Source organism: Triticum urartu, chromosome 4, assembly GCF_003073215.2.
Source record: "Triticum urartu cultivar G1812 chromosome 4, Tu2.1, whole genome shotgun sequence".
Taxonomy (NCBI): domain Eukaryota; kingdom Viridiplantae; phylum Streptophyta; class Magnoliopsida; order Poales; family Poaceae; genus Triticum; species Triticum urartu.
In genome coordinates, this window is record NC_053025.1 from 275,475,997 (window position 1) to 275,484,026 (window position 8,030).

Here is an 8,030-nt window from a genome sequence, read left to right on the forward strand (position 1 = left end):
CACTCTTGCCGCCCTAGTTTTCCGTCATACCGGTGTTATGTTCCTTGATTTTGCGATCCTTACGCGGTTGGGGGAATGGGACCCCCTTGACTATTCGCTTTGAATAAAACTCCTCAAGCAAGGCCCAACCTTGGTTTTACCATTTGCCACCTAAGCCTTTTTCCCTCGGGTTTCCGGAGCCCAAGGGTCATCTTTATTTTAAACCCCCGGGCCAGTGCTCCTCTGAGTGTTGGTCCAACCTGTCAGCCGCCGGTGGCCACCAGGGGCAACTCTGGGTTGGCCTACCGGAAGTTTGGACAATCCGGTGTGCCCTGAGAACGAGATATGTGCAGCTCCTATCGGGATTTGTCGGCACATTCGGGTGGCTTTTTTGGTCTTGTTTTACCATTGTCGAAATGTCTTGTAACCGAGATTCCGAGTCTGATCGGGTCTTCCTGGGAGAAGGAATATCCTTCGCTGACCGTGAGAGCTTGTAATGGGCGAAGTTGGGACACCCCTACAGGGTTTTGAACTTTCGAAAGTTATGCCCACGGTTATGGGCAGATGGGAATTTGTTAATATCCGGTTGTAGAGAACTTGACACTTAATGAGGGAGTCCTGGATTAGGGGGTCTTCGGACAGCCGGACTATCTCCATTGGCCAGACTGTTAGACTATGAAGATACAAGATTGAAAACTTCGTCTCGTGTCCGGATGGGACTCTACTTGGCGTGGAAGGCAAGCTAGGCAATACGTATATGGATATCTCCTCCTTTGTAAGCGACCTTGTGTAACCCTAACCCTCTCCGGTGTCTATATAAACCGAAGGGTTTTAGTCCGTAGGACAACAACAATCATACCATAGGCTAGCTTCTAGGGTTTAGCCTCTCTGATCTCGTGGTAGATCTACTCTTGTACTACCCATATCATCAATATTAATCAAGCAGGACGTAGGGTTTTACCTCCATCAAGAGGGCCCGAACCTGGGTAAAACTTCGTGTCCCCTGCCTCCTATTACCATCCGGCCTAGACGCATAGTTCGGGACCCCCTACCCGAGATCCGCCGGTTTTGACACCAACATTGGTGCTTTCATTGAGAGTTCCTCTGTGTCGTCGCCGTTAGGCTTGATGGCTCCTACTATCATCGATGGCGATGCGGTCCAGGGTGAGACTTTTCTCCCCGGACAGATCTTTGTATTCAGCGGCTTTGCACTGCGGGCTAATTCGCTTGGCCATCTGGAGCAGATTGAAAGCTACGCCCCTGGCCGTCAGGTCAGATTTGGAAGTTTGAACTACACGGCCGACATCCGCGGAGACTTGATCTTCGACGGATTCGAGCCACAGCCGGGCGCACCGCACTGTCGCGATGAGTATGACCTAGCTCTACCGCCGAACAGTACCCAGAGGCCGCGCCCGCATCAGCTCCGACCCTTAGCTCGGAGCCAACTGCGCCAATCGAGGATGGGTTGTTAGACACCGCCTCAGGGGCTGCAGTCTCAACGGCGATCGAGCCAAACAACAGCATAATCGTCCGCGCAGCCCGTGACTCCAAGGTGTCGGACTCTCTTTCTGACTCCGAACCGCCCGCGCCCCTGCCAATCGAATCCGATTGGGCGCCGATCATGGAATTCACCGCCGCGGATATCTTTCAGCACTCGCCCTTCGGTGACATTCTGAATTCACTAAGATCTCTCTCTTTGTCAAGAGAGCCCTGGCCGGATTATGGCCAACAGGATTGGGATGTGGACGACGAAGAAATTCGACGCCCACCCACCACCCACTTCGTAGCCACTGTCGATGATTTAACCGACATGCTCGACTTCGACTCCGAAGACATCGACGGTATGGATGACGATGTCGGAGACGAACATGAACCAGCACCTATAGGGCACTGGAAAGCCACCTCGTCATATGACATATACATGGTGGATACACCCAACGAAGGCAATGGCGACGAGATAGCGGAGGATGACCCCTCCAAGAAGCAACCCAAGCGTCGACATTAGCGGCGCCACTCTAAGTCCCGCCAAAGCAAAAGTGGTGATACCGGCACAGGAGATAATAATACTCCAGATAGTGCCGAAGACAACAACAATCCCCTCCAGCAAGATTTAGAGCAGGAGGATGAAGGAGCCAGCTCTCCTGAGAGAGCTGCAGATGGAGAGGAGGAGGATGACAATTACACCCCCCTCCGAAGACGAGGCAAGCCTCGGCGACAATGAATTTGCCGTCCCATATGATCCCATCGAACTAGAGCGCTTCAAGCGCCGGCTTATGGCCACGACAAATAGCCTGAATAAAAAGTAGCAACAGCTTCAAGCTGATCAAGATCTGCTAGCTGACAAATGGACTGAAGTCCTCGCGGCCGAGGAATATAAACTCGAGCGCCCCTCCAAGAGTTACCCAAGGCGCAGGTTACTACCCCGACTAGAGGAAGAAGCGTATGATACGGCGGATCGGCCACCTCGTGGCTGTGATAGAGAGGCATTCCAGCCAAAAGCTCAGCCCCCACCCCAACGCCATTCAAATAAAAAGGCATGGGGAGATACACCAGATTTGCGAAATATATTGGAGGACAAGGCAAAGCATTCAAGATCGATCTACGGATCACGAGGGCGCACCACTCTGCGAGACGACAAACGTCACGCCGGATACAGTAAAAGCAAATCCGGCCGGACTGAGCACAGCAGGCAAGACCCATTCGAGCTGCATCGAGATATAGCCCAATACAGAGGCGCCGCACACCCCTTATGCTTCATAGACGGAGTAATGGAACATCAATTCCCAGAAGGTTTCAAACCTGTAAACATTGAATCATACAACGGCACAACAGATCCCGCAGTATGGATTGAGGACTTCCTCCTCCACATCCACATGGCCCGCGGTGATGACTTACATGCCATCAAATACCTCCCACTAAAGCTCAAAGGACCAGCGCGGCATTGGCTTAACAGCTTGCCAGCAGACTCCATTAGCTGTTGGGAAGATCTAGAAGCCGCATTCCTCGACAACTTTCAGGGCACTTATGTGCGACCACCAGACGCTGATGACTTGAGCCACATAATTTAGCAGCCAGAAGAGTCGACCAGGCAATTCTGGACTCGGTTCCTTACAAAGAAAAATCAAATCGTTGACTGTCCAGATGCGGAGGCCTTAGCGGCTTTCAAGCACAACATCCGAGACGAGTGGCTAGCCCGGCACCTTGGTCAGGAAAAGCCGAAATCTATGGCAGCTCTCACGACGCTCATGACCCGCTTTTGTGCGGGAGAAGACAGCTGGCTGGCTCGCAGTAATAACATATCAAAGAACCATGGTACCTCAGATACCAAGGACGGCAATAGCAGGTCACGTCGCAACAAGCATAAGCACCGCATTAACAACGAAAATATTGAGGACACGGCAGTCAATGCCAGATTCAAAGGCTCTAAACCCGGTCAGTGGAAAAAGCCATTCAAACAAAGTACGCCGGGCCCGTCCATCTTGGACCGTATACTCGATCGCTCGTGTCAAATACACGGCACCCCAGACAAGCCAGCCAATCACACCAACAGGGATTGTTGAGTGTTCAAGCAGGCCGGCAAGTTAATTGCCGAAAACAAGGACAAGGGGCCGCATAGCGATGACGAGGAGGAGCCCCGGCACCCGCACACTGGAGGATAGAAGAGGTTTCCCCCGCAAGTGCGGACGGTGAACATGATATACGCAACCCACATCCCCAAGAGGGAGCGGAAGCGTGCACTCAGGGACGTATATGCGTTGGAGCCAGTCGCCCCAAAGTTCAACCCTTGGTCCTCCTGCCCGATCACCTTCGATCGCAGGGACCACCCCACTAGTATCCGTCATGGCGGATTCACCGCACTGGTCCTAGACCCAATCATCGATGGATTTCACCTCACTCGAGTCCTTATGGACGACGGCAGCAGCCTAAACCTGCTTTATCAGGACACAGTGCGCAAAATGGGTATAGACCCCTCAAGGATCAAACCCACAAAAACGGCCTTTAAGGGCGTCATTCCAGGTGTAGAAGCCCATTGCACAGGCTCAATTACACTGGAAGTGGTCTTCGGATCCCCGGATAACTTCTGAAGCGAAGAGTTAATCTTCGATATAGTCCAGTTCCACAGTGGTTATCACGCGCTGCTTGGCCGAACCGCATTTGCTAGATTCAATGCGGTACCGCATTATGCATACCTCAAGCTCAAGATGCCAGGGCCTCGCGGAGTTATTACAGTCAATGGAAACATAGAGCGCTCTCTCCGAACTGAGGAGCACACCGCGGCCCTCGCAGTAGAAGCGCAAAGCAGCCTCTCAAGGCAATCAACCAGCCCGGACACCTTCAAGCGCGCTCGGGGCAATCGGCAAATAGACCGCCTGGCGCGATCTGAGCTCGCATAGCAATGCGGCGGCCACCCCAATCCCAAACCCACGGTGATATTCGTACCGCGCGTACATAATTACGCATTAAAAATACCATGGGCACAGGTGGGGAGGGGGGCACAACTGCGGCACGCCCCAAAACGCGGCCTAAACCGCACTAGGGGCTTCCCGTTTGGTTATTTTTCTTTTTCTTTCAGGACCTTAATCTCTGGAAACACTGTCCGGCAGCACTGTTGCCGAACACATGATGCAGCAACCAAGGAGGCAGACAGCTACGTTATACCACGGAATTCCCAGGTTGATTACAGTAACGAGTGAAATATTCAATTCAATATCATTCCCCAACTTGCCCTTGGAAGGGACATAGTCCTACTCTTTGCTTATCGCACTATCTGTATCACTCTGCCTTAACGCAATTTTTTTAATCAACAATGCATGACATTACAACTATTATTGCATTCTTGTTATATATATATATATATATATGTGTGTGTGTGTGTGTGTGTGTGTGTTCTTTAATGACGCCTTGCAACCATGCACTCTGGTACGGCCAATATAGCAGGGGCTTACGTACCCCACAATGCGGTGTGAAAAGTCCGAACACTTTCACAAGTGCGGCACCCCGAACTTATAGCATTATATGCATCAGCTCCGAATCATGTCTTTGGTCAAATGTTGGGTTTGCCCGGCTCCTATGTTTTGGCACCTTACTTTCCGCTCTATCGGCTAAGGTAGCGCTAGAAGAACTACTGTGATTGTGCCCCGGTTCTGCTGGGTTTAGCACCTCAGTAGAGAAAGCTAAAACTGGCTGTCATGATAAGGCAAGAGACTGGTCGCTGTTCGGCGAGGTTTTTTTCGAGTCCCTAAAGACTTACGCCGCTTAGGGAGAGGGGCCGGCCCTGTCCGGCTTACAGGCGTGTATCGCGCCTCGAATTCGGCCTTTCGAATACCAGGGGCTTCGCCGAAATTTAAAATTATAGAATTCTATGGCTAAGTGAGAGTGATAAAGCATTATTAGTCCAGTTGCCTTGTTTGCTGTGCTGAGCACCTCCCTCGAAGGACCCAAATATGGGAACAAGAGTGCTCAGGTTTATCCCGAACACCCCAGCACTAGTGGCATGGGGGCAGAAGCCGAGGACTAGCCATCTCTCAGATTGGATAAACGGCCAAACAGAAGGTAATATTTTAAATTCAAACAAGAGTTGCATAGCTCGTATGAAACAAGTTTTCATCATACAGGATCACACGAGCAAGTCTCATTCAAATATTACATCTTTTGGGCACTCATCCGCGATGAGACGGGCACCCGGCAGAACACCCTCATAGTACATCTCGGGGTGGCGGTGCTCCTTGCCCTCCGGCGGCCCCTCCTTGATCAGCTTCACGGCGTCTAGCTTGACCCACTGCAATTTCACATGGGCAAAAGCCCGGCGTGCACCTTCAATGCAGACGGATCGCTGGACGACCTCCAGCCGTGGGCAGGCATCCACAAGCGGCCGCACCAGGCCGAAGAAGCTGTTCGGAAGGGCATCGCCAGGCCACAACCGGACTATAAAGCCCTTCATGGCCTGATGGGCCGCCTTATGTAGCTCGACCATCTGCTTTAGCTGGTCGCTCATCGGCACCGGATGTTCGGCCTCAGCATACTGAGACCAGAACAGCTTCTCCATCGAGCTTCCGTCCTCTGCCTGGTAAAAATGTGCGTCATCGGACGCACTGCAGGGCAAATCTGCGAATGCTCCTGAAGAGCTCCGGATCCGTAAGTAATCGGTAATTTACTTTTACATGCTTGCTTTGCATATAGAAAGCCTTACCCGTCGCTATCTTCTTCATCGCGTCGATCTCTTGGAGGGCCTTTTGGGCTTCGGCCTTGGCACTTTTTGCGCTCTCGAGGTCCGCGGCAAGCTCAGACTCCCGTGTCTTGGAGTCAAGCTCCAACGCCTCGTGCTTCGTCACGAGAGCCTGGAGCTCTTGCTGCACCTCGCCCACCCGAGCCTCGTGCTTCTCTCGCTCGGTGTGCTCCTAGGCCGCTTTATCTTCTGCCTGGGTTAGCACTTGCTTCAGGGTCGCCACCTCGGTCGTGGCCCCTGACAAACATACAATGATCCTGTCATTTGGCAATCGCGTCCTTTTATATATATATACATATCTATAGACGGGGTATTACTTACCCTTGTTCTCCTCGAGCTGCCTCTTAGCAAGGCCGAGCTCTTTCCGGGACCCCTCGAGGGCCTGCTTCAGTACGGCAACCTCCGCAGTCAGTGCGGCGGACGCCAGCAGCGAAGCCTGCATATGCATATTGACATATATTAGACTCCTGCGATATTATTTCATCCTCTGTTCGGCTTTTCTTTGTGAACACCGAACAAAGCATCAGGGGCTACTGTCTATGCGATAATATTTCTACTACATTTTAAAACACTTACCTCGAAGCCTGTTAGAAGGCTGGCACAGGCTTCAGTCAACCCGCTCTTGGCGGACTGAACCTTCTGGATCACCGCACTCATGATAGTGCGGTGCTCCTCGTCGATGGAAGCGCTGCTAAGCGCTTCCAGCAGATTGTCCGGTGCCTCTAGATGGACAGAGGTCACCGGCACAGGCGTCTTGCCCCTCTTAGAAGGAGGTTGCCTGCCCGAGCCCGGAACCGCTGGAGGGTCCGGCACGGTGTTCGCCTGAGGGCCAAACTCGAAGCTCTCGGGGGCCCCGTCGCCTCGGCTCCCGGAGTTTGGAAGGTCGCCTTGGGGCGCCTCCGGGACTGACTCCCCTCGATCCGGTGCCTCTTGAGACAACACCTCGGCGTCGTCGGCAGGATGAGGGGAGGTGGCGGTCGGGACCAGATCACTATCCATGTCCGACGAGCCCAGGGAGCCGTCCGATGATACCTCGATATTGGCTCATGGCGGCCTGGATAATCATGTTCGGCGATTAGGGAAAGCAGTGCGACAAAGGAATCCTATGAGTTACTCTGGTATCCGAATACTTATGATCTCCCCAGGGGCTTGACCCTGGGCAACCACTCGTCTTCTCCTTCGTCGGCGGCGGTGGAACTGTCTGGAAGAAGTGTCCTTCCCTTCTTGGACCCCCCGGCCTCCCCAGTAGGGGCGGCCTTCCTTTTCTTGTCTCCCCCAGTCAGTGGGGGAGCATCTTCTTCTTCTTCCTCCTCGTCTTCGGGGGAAGAGTGCGCCGTAGAGTCATCGTACGGTGAGTCCGACGACGCCTGGCGTCGGGAACTCTTTCGGGTTCCCTTGGCCTTCTTGCTATTCTCCGGCACCTTATAAGGGGCCGGAGTCAGCATCTTCGCCAGAAGCGTCTGCGGGGCCTTCGGGCAAAGGAGCCGGACAGTCAATTTTTCCGGCCATCTTCTGCCAGTCCTATCAAAGGTACGGGAGTTTAGATCCCGCATAGAGTCCATCTATAGAAAAAATAAGTATCCTGTGAAAGGTAAAGCAGCTTACCGCACTGGCTTGGTGCTTCGCGCTGAATCCGCGATCCTTAGTAATAGGGGGGACCTCGGCGCTTTTGAACAGCACCCTCCAGGCGTCTTCATGAGTCATGTCGAAGAGCCTGTTCAGAGTTCGGTGCTGCGCCGGATTGAATTCCCACAAGTTGAACTCCCATTGTTGGCACGGGAGTATCCGGCGGATGAGCATAACTTGGACTATGTTGACAAGCTTG